Raw genomic sequence first — 17,138 nt, forward strand, 5'->3', positions numbered from 1 at the left:
AAACTAATGCACCAAATTTATTCACAGAATTTTAATTAAACAGTTGCTTTTGTAATTAATATTATTATCTAAACATGTATACACACAATCATGCCTGAAAGCTACGTCTGTATGTAAATAAACAGAGAAAGAAAGAGGCAGAAATAGAAAATAAAAAGCTATACATTTATTAGAGAGAGATTAGAATAAACAACAAAAATATAAATGCATCTCGCACCAGAAAATGTGATAATCAATAAATTCAAGACTAACGAAGTAATAAGCAGGTTAGTAAAATGGTACGGAAAGTACTCTTTTTCTCCCTTCAGCTTTCACAGAAATAATAATCTAATATCAGAAAATCAGGACGAATAAAATAAGCGGATTGGAAAAGAAGTTTGTAAAAAGCATGAACTTTATTTTTAGAATGATGGGAAAAAAAGAGCTTATTCTTGTTATTTAAAAACGATTCCTATAAAGCAAGACACACAAATAATTCGAAACATTCATATCAAGTATTTTGTAATGCTTCAAAACATTTTAATCTTAAGTTGACACCTTATAAGTTTTTCAGGGCATAAACAATTTGATAGCACTCTCACGAGTTGTTAAATGGATTTACAAATTTTAGCTCAAGTGAGTTTCCCAAGTTAGTTTCGCGCGTTTTATTTGCACTGCAACATTTTCATTCATAAAACTTAATAAAACTTAAGAAAAAGAAAATAAATTCTCTTACACTCTAATAAAACTTAAGAAAAAGAAAATAAATTCTCTTACGCTCTCAGACAGAAATATCACGCTTTCCTCTCCTTCACACTAAACCCGCCATCCGTATTGATTTTGTGATTGTTAAAGATGGGCCCTACTCAAAAGAAATATCTCTCTTAATTCTATAACTGCTTATTCCACTCTAATTGATATTACAATGAAATCCTGAGCAGTTAATTTTGAATGGTAAGATCAAATTTTACAATTCTTTTTCTCTCTTCATTCAGAAATACATCTCTCACTGAGTAGAATTTAAACTATAAAGAAGACAATTTAAGCAGTCAATGGCCACGGAAGTATCACGCTGTATCAAGTTGTAACGGGACATCGAAAACTGGAAGGGCTTACCTTCTGCATCTTCGGATGTCTCAAGTTATCCCAAATGCTAGAGCATATCAGCTAAGGAGAGTAGTAACATTTATCCTAGGAATAACCTGATCGGGAGAAGAACTGGATCTCATCTGAAGCCGGAGCTCGTATTTTCTTAGCAATAATTTCTCCTACCCCTCCGCACGCCTTTCGAAGGGTTACCAGGACAGTTTTACCGTTTATCGCCAAAGGCGCGGCCGCCAAATCAACACGTGCCGTATGTATTGTTTGGGTACGTAAGGTTTGAAGCAGAGAGGAGTTTTCGATTAGGTTTTTCTTTTGAAATAAGGCGTAATGTAGTAACTATGGCGGGTAAAAAAAAAAAAAAAATGTTCTATTCGAACAATTCGTAGAACCTTAAAAGACAAGTTACTTGCATGTGACCTTCTGTGCATATACCAACACATGCAATTATTTCAAATTTGTATCTTTTTTATTTCTTTGCATTAGTGTAAAAGGTAAAATTGGATTAAACCTATTTTAACTAAATATGCATTGACAAGCAGGTTATCCATGACATGAGGCATCCATTTGAAGAGCCCAAGATTGTGAATTCGTTTCAAAAGAAACTGCTAAATATACAAAAATTTTATTTCGTCACTGTGTATTATACTTAATTGTAAGCTTCAATTTAACTCAAATGACACACACAGAAATGAGTTGCGAACATGCAAATTATAACATCAATGGCTCTTAACTGGATAATTCTACAAACTGCTTACAGAAAGATTTAATCATATAAATGTCATATTCTTCTCAGAGTAATATTGTGCATTTATTGGATTAACTTGAAATTGTTAATCAGATTATCAAAAAAAAAAAAAAAAAAAAAAAAAAAAAAGAAAAAGAAAAAGAAATTTTAAGTCACTCTATTTCCCAAAATTCTGCAACCCTGAGTTAAATTCCAAATTTAAGATATCATCAAGTACGTGATCTTGGAAAGAATAAATTATAACCAAACTAGATTCTTAGTATAACAGTGCTGAAACATAACAAAAAGTGCTATTCATCAATAAAGTGGATTTGGTTTCTGTTAAAGCGGATACTCTAGAAACTAAAACGAGTTTAGATTCTGTAGGAGCAAACGCGTAGAAATGATAAGGGCATATTCTCCTTTTTAAAAATCAGCACTTATGCACTCCGCTTATGAAAAATTCATACAAATGTTATACGGCTCTCCCTTCATAAAAGTAAAATAAAAATTCCAGCTTTTTCCAAAAATATTTACATATTTTCCCGGATATAAGGTTGTTTTTTTATAGTTTAATTGCGAGATTATTACGCTTCTAAATTTAAACAATTATGTAACAGAGGGGGAGATCTGAATTTAAGCTTAAATATTTGCTATTATAATCAAGTGAGCATTAAGATTTTAGTTCTTCCTTTTTAGAAATTTAAAAATGTAGAGCAATTTCGAAATATCGTTCGTTAAAACCAAATAGTTATTAAAAATTAATGAATTTTAAAATGAAACGGACAACTGTATACATATATTTTGCAAAATAATTTGCTAAATTTGTACATAATTTCAGCTAGTAGTTCAAGGGCATTTTTCATTCATTTTATCATACGCTAGTTGTTTCTCTTAGAATCACTTTTTCTTTAAAAAAATATTTGAAATAAACATTAATTTAAAGAATACTCATTTCATAAGCTGATTGTTATATTATTTACTTGCAATGTATTCATGCAGTATAAAAATAACAACGGTTATCAGCAGCCAAGTTATGACAAGCACTGATCGCATCAAATTACTTAAAGAAATTATCTAAAGAAAGGGTTTTTATAATTTGGAATTGCATAAATTTATGCACATAAATTTATAGGTGTGTTATTATTTAAACTAATGACTATTAATTAAAAAGTAATGGAATCATAATAAATTAATAAAAGTATGATGATAAATAATAAACATATGATGTTTCAGGTTGTGTTACGGATAGGAAAACCAAATGAATTTACTAAATGTCAAATAATGAAGTAAAATAGCTACTCAGTAGCAATAAAAAAGGTTAATACAAGAAAAATATTGACCGATAATAAAGTCTAAGCACCCACTAATCAAATTTAAAAGCCTTAAAATATAAATGTTTACCAAACTGAAAATGATAAATAATTACTAGTAGTTGAATAACCAAATATATATATATATGTAGTTTCTAGCGCGGTGAAAAATTATTTTTCTGAGTTAAAAATTTATCTTATTTCATAAAATGTCTAAATAGAAAAAATAGTTTCATTATAAGTGTCAATTTGTTTATGCTCATATATGTAATAGTCATCCATCGTTATCTAATATTTCCTTTTATATTAAAAAGAGCTTTTTGTAGGCACTTTGAAGGTTCTCTAGTTTCTAAAAAAGCCAAGCAAAAAAAAAAAATAAAAATAAAAAAATAAAAAAATAAAAAAAATAAAAAAAAATAAAATAAAATAAAATAAAATAAAATAAATAAATAAATAAAATAAAATAAAAAATAAGCTCTTAGTCACATTAATATTACTGTATTTCTTAAACTCTATGATCCTTTACTTCAGGCAAAAAGCAAACTTAGTTGCTTAGTTTGATGTAGATTTTGAATAAAACTCTATCGATTATGAGGGCAATTAGACACGTTCCCGCTTCTACAATTCTACTGGAGAAAGAAATAAAGGAAGACTTCTTTCTCTCTTCTTCCTTATATATATATGTGTATGTGTGTGTTTGTGTGATAAAATCAAACTCAGAAGTAATGACCAGCAGGAATTTTGATGGCGTTGAAGTGTTGATGCATAATGAATATGAAATTGGAACTTCTGTTTGCTTTTACCTTGCTAATAGCTCCTCGCTTTGATTTCCCGTCTAAAATGCCTGCGTCTTAATTTTAAGAATCAATGTACATAGTAATTTATCGTGTTTCAGTATGACTGAATCATATAAATGTCTCGGATTTCATTATGAATAGATAAATATCTACTGAGGTGATTTTATATGCGTAGAAATAAAGACTGAAAATTCGTCAAATTCATATTTTGTTATCTTCATCTGTAAGCCTTCAACCTCAGCCACTATGACTGCAAGCTGAGTCTCCTTCTATGCTTCCGGAATTATTAGATATACATATATATACCTGGCAAAGACCTTAATGTCAAAGAAATCGACTTAAAAAAGTATATCTAACAAATAGTTTTAATAATAATCATCTATATATTTACAATAGTAGCATTATTATTTAAAATAGTACTTTTAGAAATTTTATAATTTTTCCAGAAGCAGTTCGAAAAAATCTACATTCTAATGCGCCACTGAGTTCAAGCCGCATCTCATTTTTAGCGAAGTTTTACTTCGGAAAAAAGGGTGCGTCTTAAATAGTTTCGAAGAAATACAGTGTAGTGACTTAAAGAATGCAATTCAATGACCCATTCGTACAAGACTAGGATGATTTACTCCTCTCTAGTATAGAAATACAATATTTTATGTAGTACTAAGAATATAATTAACCGAAATTTATGTGCAAGAATACTTGAACGTAATTTTAGTCAGAGCGTATAGATTATGCATTTATTTTAATTTATGTCATTCATTTAAATTTAAATGGTATAGTAAAGGTCGAGCTAAAATTCATTAATCTAAATTTCTACATCATAATTAGCTCTGTCCTAAGGATTAATCTGCTTCGGTGGTTTATCTAAGTAAGTTAGATTTTAAAAACGTCCTGGAAGTCAAAATATTTTTTTTAAAAAAAGGTCTTAAGATACAATGAAGAATGGATGCAATAAATCTTTTCAATCAATACGCTGAATCAGAAATATCTATAAAATAATGTAAATAATGTACCATTTATACATGGTAATGCAAAATGCAAAATTAGGCAAAAATCAAGCTTAGATTGCTTAAATTTTAAATAAAAAGTTATTGATTAACTGGCACAGGTACTTCTTCTTTCAGAAGGGGGAGAAAACCGGCTTTTATTTTTTCTGAAGAAGAAGCGTTACTTCTCTCTGGAAAGCAATATATATATTTTTTTAATCTATGTGAATCTAAGAATTTCTCTCCCCCTTCGTCTTTAATTCTAATGAAGTGGGGTAAGAGTAAATAAATAAAATAAATTTTTATGTCTACAAGTTACATAAAAACATTTACATAACTTCGCCGGATTCAATTCCTGGCGAAGGCGTTGCATATTTTTCAACTTGCCTGCTTCTAAAAATAACTAATGTTGACCTAATAATAATACGACATTAGGTATTTTTGGAAGCAGGCAAGATGGAAAATATGCAACGCCTTCGCCGGGAATCGGACCGCGGACCTTTCAATTACGCGCTACGCGTGCAGACTACTACACCACGAAAGCTCGTTAAGGAGGCGGAAGAAATACCTTATATACTCCCCCCTTTTAAAGGGCGACTGTTTTTTAGGCGACCCAACCGCCAAATCCTGGGTGAGGAGAATCATCATCCAACACCCTTATAGTTCGGGCGCCACTTTGGCGACATTAGGTACTTTTGGAAGCAGGGAAGATTGAAAACATGCAACGCCTTCGCCGGGAATCGAACCGCGGACCACTCAATTACGCGCTGAGGGCGGACCCCTACACTACGAAGGCTCACTAAGATGGCGGAAGAAATACCTTATAAACTTATTTTAATCCATAAAATGTTACATTAAAGCAATTCCTTTTTCCCATAAAGAAATCATTTTTAAAAGTTAGTGCTATCATTTTGGTATTTAGAGCAAATATGTAAATTTTATATCCTTTTGAAATTTGACACTGATTTCAGGAGTGGAGTAGAAACGTGAAATAAAGAATACGCAAATTCGGATATGCAGGAATGCGATCGAAATGTCCTTATTAATGTTACATTTTCAAAATTTTGATCAGTAATTCAGAAATTTTAAGATGCCATGTCAATTAAAAAATTAGAAATCCCAATTCGAGATTCATTCATCCAAGCATTTTGATTCAAAAATTTTGTTCCAAACATAGTTTTGCACTAAACTTGAAAAACTGGAAATATAACATTGCGCTTTAATTAAAGTAAATAATCAAAGCATGAGAACTTAATTTATTTGCATTAAAGTTTGTAACACAGAGCATAAAAATTTATAATTTATCAGTTTATCAAATTATAGATTAATTCAATTAGAATGTTTTTTTATCCTACTAATATCTGCATAACGAAAACAAGCTTTGCATGAATTGGTTTACCTTGTGAAATTATTAATAAAAACAAACATGCAGGAATATTTTTAGTCCAAAGGGGCTTTGTCCCTGAAGGACTATAGTTCGCGTTTTGCGATTTTGCGTTGAATCACTATAATCGACGAATCACTTTTCAAACTGTTGCCACCAAATGTTAGAGTCCTGCATTATATTTGAAAAAATTAAATAAAGAAAAATCTGCATAAATGTATGTATATTTCTTGCATTGTGATAAAACAACGGTACATAGAGCCATCGAATTTTGAATGACGTAATCCTACTGCGAATATGGGCATGCGGAAGACCAAATTTGAAATTTGGGATTTCTTTTATTATCGATTTCATATTTTGTAAAACTTTAACGAATTTTTGAGTAACAAACTCAACGATAAAAAAACCTTTTTATCTCCAGCGTGCGAGACGGTGTATCGGAACTTCTAAAGATATGCTCATTTTAAAATTATTTTGCGGCATTGCTATTGAACTGAATTTTATGGTTTAATTGCAAAGAACATGATATTTAATAAATAAAAGTAACACACAAACTGTTAATAAAAGGCCCCTTTGGACGTAATTTACAATCTGAAACCTTTCAGATTTTTTTTTTTTTTAAATACTTTAATTTCTTAGGCAAGGTATCTCCGTGGTTATTAGCCCAGAATCACGTTGAGGTATTATAAGTAACTGATGAGAAAGCTTTGAGATTAAGTAAATAACTACTGATGACAAAATTCTTTCTCCAAATTTGATATTAAATTTTATTGCATGAAAACCCAAATGAGGAAAATTTATAATTTCATTCAAAAAAATTTTTTATTAACTGCTTTTATTAACTGAGAGTAAATAAGACAGGAGAGTTACTACATTCTTTTCTTTCCCACAACTCTGGAAGTTTATATCGGCAAGTTAATTTTATAACCTCCTAACAACATATACTACTTCCCAACTGACTTTTCCTAACCGCCTGTTAACGCAGACTATGAGATGACAGCAGCAAATTTTCGCCTAATAACTGGTAAAATGCAAACACAGCACAAAGAAAAGTTTAAACTAATTGTCCATAACTTGTTGCAGATGAGGCAATACTTAACAGTTATTTAATAGAAACATACAGCTGCTTCTTAGCAGAATATGTAGGTGACGTCCTTTCAGATGTTGAGAGCATAGGTACACGAAGTCCACAGAGGTAAGACAAAAGCACACCTTTAGACATATCAAAAATGCAGTTAGTAAAAATATAGTAGGTAAATTTGGCGGATGAACACACATGGGTGTACATATGTCCATACATAAGTTCAGGTAAACTTTCTTATGCTACAGAGAAGCAGGTGTTAACGTTGACCACGATGACGTTGCTGGGTCATGGGAAACAGATCCCTTGTTAGATGAACGTTACAGTATCTTTCATCGGTACGCACTTAAATTCCATAAAACTGAGGTTTGATTCCCTGTTACATAGAGTACCTTGACGGTTACCGCATCTACCGCACCCCGGCAGCTTCTTCCACCCGCTAGTGATAACTTGCCGCATCCGCAAGAAGCCGGGCTTCTGCTGGAGTTGAAACACCCAAACGTTTCGCCATTGTGCAGATGTAAATCGAAAGCAAATTTCTGACACAAAAGAACTTAACACAAATAATTCAAAATTCTAATACAAGAAGCCAACTTGATTCAAAGTAAGGTACATAAACTCAGCTGAACCTTACTGCTAAATATGGATTAAGTTCAGAAATTTCTGCTTGCCAATTAAAAGCTATTTTTCAAGTTAATTTCAAATGCACATTAAAGGACGAAACTGAAAGGCTTTAAGCCTTTCTTTTTCGTCCTTTAATTTTCCTGAAGGGAAACTCGCAGTTAACAGAATTAAATAAATCAATATAAAGTGCAGTTGAAGAGCATATTTTTATTCTTTCTTAACCTCGTCTTCGCATAAGCTTTCTTTGCAGTGTGCATATGAAATCAGCAGAGAACAGTGTGAAAATTAAAAAATAAAAAATGACTGCTTAGGAACTTATAACAAAAGTTACAGCTGCTGCAATCAATATTAATTTCTTACTCGTATTTATTATTTATGAATATATTTAAAGTATGGTTGCAGCATTAATTGTTTAAAATTTTAGATGTACATATGGTAGAGATACATTGTAAACTGGATATGTAATGGAAGCTTTCCCTGTACAATTTATTCATTTATTTTACATTTGCATAGTTCGAATGGTGATGAATTTTGAATGATGTCTTTTTTGAGGCAAGAAGATCAGTAAGATTGAGTCAAATGCTAGGCTGCTTATACCGTCATATTAAACAGTTGCCTACTTACCAAAGATGCATTCTTCAGGCGATCTTAGGAATAGGATCGCAAAAGCAATCTGTGCAATCACTGAGCAGCGACTGACGAATGAGATGGAATGAGTCTTCGTTGCGTTCGAAGGTTGGGTTTGCTCTCCGATTCTTCGATCCACTTGTCCCAAAGATGACTATCATATTGAATATTAGGAATATTAGCAGTGAAAACTTAAGGAACAAATTTTTTATCTGTAGTTTAAAGAATATTTCTGAGGTGTTTTTGTCGAAGTTTTTAGCATTTAAAATTGCACATGGACATTATGAACACCATATGTCAGTCCGATCACCATACCCCTCGTAAAATCGTCTATTTGCTCGAAGTGCCTTCGTTTCCTCTACTATTTTTACAGTATATGAATCTCCGTATATAGTTTGAATTTTGTCAATAAGGTCAAGATATATTTCCCAGGCTCTAAATATTTTAATTTTAGAGTTTTAGAATAATATTCGAAGCTACTGAATTCTTCCATTTATTGGTAAACATTTTTAAAGGCCTTTATAAAATGATAATTTCGCCAACAATATAAATTGTTTTGAATATGATATGAAGCTTCTAATCCTTTCAATTTATTATCTTCATTTTCTTTATTTTCAATTAATTTAATCACTGCTTGAAATTTTTCTGATAATTCTTTTTCAGAAGCATTTGAACGAAGCAGGATCTAATTTATATGTTTTCAAACAAACATCTTTCCAAACATTTTGTGAATGATTATAATCATCATCGCTTATATCACATTCATTCAATTTACTGTAAAATTCTTTCTGAGTTGGCAATTTAATTTCTTTATATTTTTCTTCAGAATCCATATAATAATTTCGCTAAGGTGATTGACTTAATCCAGAAAACAGGATGTTATCGAAATAGATCTAATAAGATAATTACAGAAAGAAGAAATCGCATGATAATGAATGTTCTAGAATGTTCCATAGGTATTGGTAAATGAAAAGCATTTGATTGGTTAAACAATATTGATTTTTGATCCATATTATCTGATTGGTGATTTAAAGTATTTCTAGGTCCGTAGTATAACATATATAAATTCATATCTTCCAAAATCAATATTATAGTACCTTGTAAACTAGTTTTACGATTGTGCGTTGTTTGCTTGCTTCCATTTTTATGTTTAAAATGGCTAATACTTCTGTTTCTTCAATCTCCAATCATACTATTATTGATGCACTTATACCTAAAAAGGTATGTTTTACTACTTTTTACGAAATATATTTTTAATATGTTTAATGTTTATGCTATTGGGACATGATGTACTTAGTGAAACTAAATTAGTGAAAAAAATGACTTAAGATGAAAATTTTATGGTGGTAACGTTTAAGATTTATGATGAATTCAGCCATTACAGCCTAAGAAGTGCATACGTATTATCAATATTCTAATAAATTTCATTTTTGTTATGCGAGTGTTTGTGTACAAGATAAGTGTATACATGTACTAAGTTATTCTACTAATTACGAGTTTCTACTCTTTTTCCTTAGGTATGCCCTATTTGCAATAAAGTGTTTGGTCTAAAGCCTAATTTGACTCATCACCTAAAGATCCATTCGAGAGAGAAATCCTTTCATTGTGTAGAATGTGAAATGTCATTCAGTCGACATAGCGATTTAAATAGACATATGAAGATTCATGAAGAAAAAACACCTTTCCAATGCAGTATGTGTTCCAAGCGAATCACTCGCATTGATAACTTAAATGTTTATGAAACGATTCATCTTCGAAATTTTACTTGTGCGATATATTTACAAGTATTCCCGAAAACAGTTGACTTAAATAGACACCTGAAATCTCATGGAGCTACAAATGTGGTAAATGGCCTAAGAAATTTAGTGAACTTGATCGTTTGGAACGTCATGAAGCTTCCCATCTTAAAAGATGTACTGAATGTTCTGAAGTTTTTGCAAGTCAGAGGGATTTTAGGAGACATATGAAAAGTCATAACGTTACTTTTAAGTGTAAATCCTGCTCAAAGGTATTTGGTGAACTTGATAGTTTAAAACAGCATGAAGTTTCCCATCTTAAAAATTGTATTGAATGTTCGGAAGTTTTTACGAGCCAAAGGGATTTAAGAAGACATATTAAAACACACCATGTTGTTTTTAAATGCAGTAGTTGCTCAAAGAGTTTCACCAGTGATGATGCTTCGAGACAGCATGAAGCTTCTCATGTTAGAAATTGCACCCAATGTTCACGAGATTTTAAAAGAAAAAGCGATCTTTTTCATCATATTCGAGTGGAGCATGGCCAAACGCGAACCATAGAAAAACGAAGAAGTGCTGATTCTGTCAGTGTATGTACGGGTGCTAAAATCACAAGTCTCAAGGATATGTTCGCTACTGAGTCAATTTTTTCTAATACAGAGAATAATCAAGACCTAGATGTGTTTCTGGAGTGCATAAAATCACAACTTGTACAAAAATTGAGTGATAATGTAGCAACATATCGGTGTCTGAAATGTTATGCAGTTGTTACTGTTAAAATGAGTCGTGAGTGTGAAAATGGGGAAACTGAATACATTTACCCATATTTCCGTAGCAACTGTTTGCAGTTACTTAAAGCGTATGATGTAGAAAGAGAAATTACCAAAGCTTTCGAAAAAATTAAAAAGAGCTATGAAAATGTCTCAGGATTGATTCTGGAAAAAAATATTTAAATGTGAAATAAATATGGTCAGATACGGAGCATTTTCTTAGTGTATAGTAAAATAAGAATATTAACTTGAAAATCAAAAAGTAAACAAAAATATATGAATGTATCGAATGATGATATTACATTGGTTAATATAAATAACTGATGATACATGTATTAAGATAGTGAATGCTGACTTTTATGCAGTCTGAAGCATTACTAAAAATATCATTCATAAAACTTTAAATTAATTTTATGTGATCTACTTATGAATTGAATAGTATTTAGTAAGTTTTCCTTAGTAAAATACTAATCCTAAAAGCGTTAGTGTTTAGTTATCTCATTAGATATGTAATACAAATAAGGACTTTTCCCTCAGAGAGTTTCCTATGAAGGTAGAAATATTCTAAATTATCTAGCTTAGGAAAGGGTAGTAAGAAAAAAATAGTATATTCAGGGCACCTAAAATTTAAAAAATAACGGCATGAGAGCATGTAATTGGCAAAATATATTTAAATATAAGGCATTATATGTTAAAATATTGGGATGACTTCTGGATGAGGACATGAAATAGTGAATATGTCCTAAAATTACACATGAAATTTGGCACTTCATTCCAAAAATTCGGAATCTATCGAGCTAGCTTAAAGATAATTGGGACTCAAAACTAAACAATGGTAACATCAACGAGTTTAAAGACATACGTTCAAATATAAAGGGTATTAAAAATTATATGAAAATATCTGAACATACAGAATCAGTCATGGTAAGACTACTATAGAAAGATAAAATGTAGAACTGGCAATTTAAAATAGTACTATAAAATATAGACTAAGCAAGGGTTATTCAATGAATTGGATGTGAATAGTAGTTAACTGTTATAAAATAAAATGCTGAATTGAAAATATCTCGGTTCTATGTATGTTTAAGAAGTTTAAACATGTAAAATTATGTGAACAAATATTTAAAATTAAGTAAAATGGGAAAATAAATATGTTTTATAAACAGAAAATATGATAAATACGTTAAAATTAAGAGTATAAGGGAAACAAAAATGTTAAAAATGTTAGAAAATTACATCTAAAAGTAAATACAATTCATACAAAAAACGTAAAAAGGAATTAAAACTTAAAGTACGTTGAAAATTACGAAGGTTAAAATGTATGAAAGAAGTTAAAAATTACATCCGAAATTAAATAAAGGCCATGAATATGCTCATATATTAGGTCAGAAAATAGGGGAGCTAAGCTAAAATTAAGAACATGTTTGAAATTACGAAGGTTAAAACGAATGAAATTAGTTAAAAACGTACGAAAGTCATGTACATAGTGTGAAAATACAGCAAATTAGTTAAAATTCAGAGTATATTGGAAACTATAAACATTAAAAAATAGAAAAGAAGTTAAAATTTAATCTAAAATTAAATATAAGTCAGGTATATGATCTGAAAATATAGGAATTATGTTAAAAAAAGACTATATTAGAAATTATGAAGTTTAAAACGTGTGAAAGAAATTTAAAAAAATCATGTATATCGTGTGAAAGTATAAATTAGTTAAAAATTAGGGTATATTGAATATTATGAAGGTTAAAATGTACAAAACAAGCTAAACTTAAGTTCATCAGAAAATTTAAGAAATAAGTTAAAATACAGAATATGTTGAAAATCAGTAATGTTAAAAAGCGCAAAAAAAGTTAAAAATTACATCTAACATTGAATAATATAATAAATAGAAACGCAGATCTGAATAATTAAGCTCGTAAAATGTAACAAATCATTTATAAGTACTGGTTAAAAGGTATGAAAAAATTCTATGTAAAATGAAATAAATAATAAAAATTAGTAATGTAGTTAAGAATACGGCAAGTAAATGTCGTATTATTAAATTTATGAAAAAAGTTAAAATTCTGAGTATATAGGAAATAATAAGGCTTAAATTATACGGAAAAATTTATAATTTACATCTAAAATAAAAGCCTCCTGAATCAATGATTAAATTCGAAAATAAGCGCCGTTAAGAATACCTAGGATATAATTATCATATACGTCGTAAAATAGTTGAATAGGAAGAAAAAATACAAAGGCTAAAAATTGATTAACAGAGAACCTCTGGAAAATCAATCAAAGATAATCTAAGACACAATAACACGCCGAATAAATACTAATTCAGAAGTCAAACAACAAAAATCAGCGTTAATTTACAAAATTTTCACAGGACTAGTTTCGATGGTTTTACCGAACCATCATCTTCAGCTGCAAAACCGCAAAATGATAATCAAAGATAATCTCTTATAAAAGTGTGACGTCATCTTATCGGCTAACTGAAGAATCAATAAACACTCCTTATCTGCTACGCCTCGGCGTGCTGGCTTATCCGCAATCCGCCTGCGCGCTTGCTACGTGCTGCGCCTTAGAGTTTGAGATCCTGGCGGTGAACTCTCATTTTCACACTACTGCAATGGTTAAATACGGGTTAATAAGATATGAATGTATGAATGAAATACCTTTTAAATTATTCTGCTGAAGTTGTTAGAAACACCTGTTTTCATATATATTTTTGAGAATTTCCAAAATGTTTTCTTATTTCGTTTTTTGTTATTTAATTTGGGGTGAAAATGAATGCACGAAATACGAAAAATGTCTTATTACATTTCTGGTTTATACGAAGAAGAAAAATATCCCAGAATTCTGATTTGAGACGCCTTGCTGCTCTCAAGATGAAAATGATCGGCTGTAAATGAACTGACTTTTTTTTTGTGTGTGTGTGAGACAGCAGAAATATTTAACGAAAGTCATTCCAAATATTATAGTCAAACCCAAGCAGAGCGACTTGCCAGTTCTAGCAGAGATTATTTTATAATTTAAAGTGTTTTAAATGTAGAAGGCCATAATTTAATGTATGTCTATATTAAAAGAAATGTGCACTACTGTTCCACTTCTTAATTGATTTAAGAGTTTCCACATATTCTGAAACTGCCAGTATACTGATAATTTCTTTCTTAATTTTCAGTGCCAAAATGTAAGTAATTGATGAATTTATATTTTGGATCAGTTTGTTTTCTTTCTGGAAAATGATAACGATGAAGATGTTCATTTTCATCAACGTCATTTTTCAGTCAGAAATAGTCTCTACGAGAATAATTTAATTGATAATATGTAAATTTTTTAATTTTGGTTCCTTCACTTTTGTCTAACGAGGATCTGAAGTCCTGCATGTTTTTCTAATTTTAATTTTAAAAAATGATATTAATCAGTAGAATAGTTATTAAATAGTACATTTTTGTTGTGAAGCATATAGTCAACTAATTCATTCATTAATCATTTCTTAAAGAGTTTAACTATCACAACGTATCTGTAATAAAAGATGATGGAAATTAAATTATCGTACTATAAATAGCTGAAAGGCACAAATTTTTATTAAGAATACTTCATTGATTTCATAGCTGCTGGATGAATATCCTATAATTGCCACTGTATGGGACGTGAGCAGAAATGTTAGTGCATTCATGCACTTGTGCTTTTGTCTGGTGTGCGTATTTTTTTCTTAATATACTATTCTTTATAAATCTAACAAAAGCGAAAACATCCAAAAGTCATCAAAGAAAAATTTGACTTAGTAACGACTGCTTAAGTAATTCTGATTACCTTCTTTCACTCTCTGTGCCAAATTACGCTCGTTTTGCCGGCATCTGAAATACTCTCTCTTTCTATTTTCAATCGTATGGACAACTATGCGCCTCTATTTCACTGTATCTCTTTAATACATATCAGCAATGCATCATTCTTTGTGTTTGCCATGACATTTGCTTGTGATCATGACAAACAAAACTTGCTAGGAGTACAGGACAATCAAAACTTGCTGCTGTGCTAGGAATTCAAAAGAAAGTTTTCATACATCGTTAATATCTGTCAACAATTCGTAATTATAAATATTTACACATGTAATCATAAAATGTTTTTCGTAACTTTAATTTATGATAAATGTTCCTAACACCACGCATATTGTTTTACAAGGTCTGTGCAATATATTTTTTTTAATGAAAATGGCATGAATGCGAAAATTCTCTTTTAGCCGAATAGTAACTTTTTGGGATAAGTGAAATTATTTTATGCTTCAAGTGAAATTATACTCAGACTGTTCAATAATGCATATAGCTATGTAATTTATTACTGGTGAATGAATAGTCTAAATAAACGGCTTTAATTTTTATAAAACAACGAACTTTCAACTTCAAAGAAAACTACTTCAAACTACTAAAGAAGCAAAATAAATATTTTTGCCATGAAATACAGCGCAAAGCATATATTTTTTCATAAAACTGAGCAAGAAATAATATCTTATGTGCTTAAGTGCACAATCTATTTTTAATTTAATTTTAGTGACATAAAAACTGCAAATGAAAATTACTTGAATCAAGAATGAGAACATAATAGGCGAATGAAAACAAAAAGAATAATTTTTATTTACGTGGGTTTTAAAAAATAACCCGTGTTTAGTTTCAACCGAACACCGAATAAATCCGTGTTTAGTTTTTATCGAATTAAAATTAAGGAAAAAAAGATATACACATTTTTTTAATTTGCTTAAAACGCATGTCTTCTTTTCGGTAAAATTAATTGAGGGGTCCCTTTTAATTAGCATAAAATAATAAAATAATAAATTTAACAATATAATATACATAAGGTGTTGGAAACAAAGATTTCAGGCTTTATTTCTGTAAATCTTAAATGAGTATTTCTAAATATAAAATTTTTAAAAATAATGTACTTGATTTCATGAAACATGTTCTACAGACACTTTCTGTCGTTATTCGTGTAGAAAGTACAGCTCAACTGAATAATTGACTAATTGTGTAGAGGATTAAAGAACGTAGTTTTGCCCCTAGAAGAGCCTCAAAATGGAGTTCCACCAGCCCATTATCAGAGAGAAGTGTTCGTTTATGTCACTGTCATATGCTGGAAGATATCTGATCTACAATAAAAGCAAAGTTTGAAATATAATTCGTAGGATGTTTCCACAGGGTCATGGGAAACGGGAAGCTAATGAGTAAGGGCGCAAAGGGTTCATTAGCTTTCATTTCCTTATTAATCAACTGCTGGCCTTTCGTCGAACTCGAAGAACAACCTAAATGTGAAACAAATGGTCTACATAGGACCTGAAAATTAAATTGCAGTATGTGTGTACATGAATAGAGAGAAATCACTCTTAAATCTTAAGCTACTAAGGTTAAATTCTAACTTTTTCGCTCGAAAATGACATTGTTTAAATTATTTTAACATTATTTAGCATTTAATAATTGTTTTAAAACTTATTATTTTAATTTAGTTAAGTAATATTATTTTAATTTATTTAATTAATGTTATTTAATATTGTTATTTTAATATTATTATAAAGAAAGCAGCTAATATTATTATAATTCGAAGCTTATTAACTTTTTTGGACTGCTATGAAAGACTCAATTAAATGCTTTTTTTTGCATATTTAATACATATATACTTTTTTATTATTTAATGGGTATTTGTAACTTAGTCAATGGAGAAATTACTTTATCTTTACAACTTCTAACAGGACTGGATGTTGGAATGTCCAGTATATTGAATACTTGATAGCTTCCTGACGCACTGAAGAAGCTATCATAAAATGATAGATCTATTTTTTACCATGAAAAGTTTAATCTATGTTTGAACCTTTATTCAATTACTTACTTTGTCGTGATGAGCATTTCATGAATAAAAGAGGATATACTTTTAGTTATAAAATACACTTAGAATTCTAGCTGTATATTGATAACTTCATTATGTACTTTCATTGAATATTTTATCAATGAAAATAATTTTTTATATATGCGAAATG

At 30.1% G+C, this 17,138-nt stretch overlaps 1 protein-coding gene and 1 long non-coding RNA gene across 3 annotated transcripts in view; one reads left to right on the top strand and one right to left on the bottom strand.

Annotated features, from left to right (window-relative positions):
• Window positions 1-1,432, bottom strand: part of tinc (transmembrane protein tincar) — a 40,289-nt gene extending 38,857 nt beyond the window's left edge. Inside the window, exon 1 of one of the 2 annotated variants that reach the window (XM_035350071.2) lies at window positions 1,096-1,432. The gene's annotated coding sequence lies outside the window, so the exon portion shown is untranslated. The other variant, XM_035350072.2, reaches the window with a different exon arrangement.
• LOC146992675 (uncharacterized) overlaps window positions 1-14,212 on the top strand; it is a 44,245-nt gene extending 30,033 nt beyond the window's left edge. The window contains exon 2 of the long non-coding RNA XR_015038967.1: window positions 10,137-14,212. This is a non-coding gene — a long non-coding RNA (uncharacterized LOC146992675). The remainder of the gene's footprint in view (window positions 1-10,136) is intronic.
• The last annotated feature ends 2,926 nt before the right edge of the window (window positions 14,213-17,138 follow it).

Source organism: Stegodyphus dumicola, chromosome X2 (genome assembly GCF_044657685.1).
Source record: "Stegodyphus dumicola isolate Sdum_Otavi_A_Nest chromosome X2, ASM4465768v1".
NCBI classification, from domain to species: Eukaryota; Metazoa; Arthropoda; class Arachnida; order Araneae; family Eresidae; genus Stegodyphus; species Stegodyphus dumicola.